This window comes from Asparagus officinalis, chromosome 4 (genome assembly GCF_001876935.1).
Source record: "Asparagus officinalis chromosome 4, Aspof.V1, whole genome shotgun sequence".
NCBI lineage: Eukaryota > Viridiplantae > Streptophyta > Magnoliopsida > Asparagales > Asparagaceae > Asparagus > Asparagus officinalis.
The window spans coordinates 120879045-120880514 of record NC_033797.1 but is presented as its reverse complement, the minus strand read 5'-3'; positions in this window follow the sequence as shown (position 1 = coordinate 120880514).

Below are 1470 nucleotides of genomic sequence, written 5' to 3'. Positions count from 1 at the left end.
CCCCTCCCGACCCCCCCTCCTCCGGAACCTCCCGACCCCCCCTCCTTCGGCGGTGTCCGTTGCGGAAATCAGTTTAAAAGGTATGATTTTTCTACTGAGCTTTAGAAATTTCAATTTTATTATTAATTATTGTTGAATTTGGTTAAAAACCCTAATTATGTTGAAAAATAAACGAGTTCAATTCTGAAAATCCTAACTTAATTAAATACATGTTAATTCATTTGAACAACACTAGTTATCATTATTGAGTTTTAAACACTTATAAACCCTAACTCATTTAAGTTTCATTCGTGCTATAAGTATGTGTGATTATTTAAGTTTGTGATGTGAAAATATGTGAAATAATTTTTTGTAAAAAATAGAGTGATATATAACACATTATAAATTTTTATAATGTGTTATAATCCAATTTAGGTGAATAAAAAAATAACGTTATCCCTAGACTTCCGTCCAATAATTACATCCAATTATTTGGACTTATAATATATGATATACGACTCAGATTTGGGTAGGAGACGAAGTTTTCTTCCAAAAATGAGCGTTTATTTTATATTATAGGAATAAAAAATTGGTACTGAAATTCGTAATTATTGGATCTGTCCTTCTCGGACGGGTTAGGAATATAGTAGTGCATACATCCAACTTTGTATACTTTGTATATTTTCATTCTTGAAAGTTTTGGCAGCACGTATTCGTTGTTCTCCGTGTACAATAAGCGTATGTTGTTCTGCGTTTCGGGCTATTGCTGATACGCATAATAACATCCGCACAGTGTACAGGGAGAACAGCGGGTAGGTGCTGCCGAAATTTTCAAGAAATGAAAATATACAAAGTATATGAAGTTGGATGTAAGCACTACTATATTCTTAATGGATAGAAGCCTTCCTATGACAGCCGATCAATTGGTGTAATTAGTTTCTACGTACGTTTCAAATATATTTTATGTAGAACTAAATTTATATTGTTAAATGATATATGAACGTATGTTAGATTTGTTTTGTATGTATAAGAGTCATGAATGTACTAGTAGTTGTGTGATTTGTCGTAGTTAATAATTATATATAATTTACAGATGAGGGTAATTCCTGACAAATCATGGATAGATATCCCACGGCTTCATAGATTTCGTGACACACGATACAAGGAGGGATGTGAAGCCTTCATACGTTATGCAGAAATGAATCCGAGAAAATTAGCAAGTGGTGCTATGTATTGTCCTTGTTGCATGTGTAGGAATTTGAAATTGCTGAATAGTAATGATATACGGATCCACCTAATGAAATCAGGTTTTGATGAAAAATATAAATATTGGAACTGGCATGGGGAAGGTATCACTGAAGATGAGGATCCAAATGTGCGTGTCGGTACGTCCGGTGGACAACGAATAGATGACACAGAAACAATGTTGAATGATATTTTTCCTCGACCTAGAGAATTTGAGGGTGATGATAATGTCGAGGATGATATCGG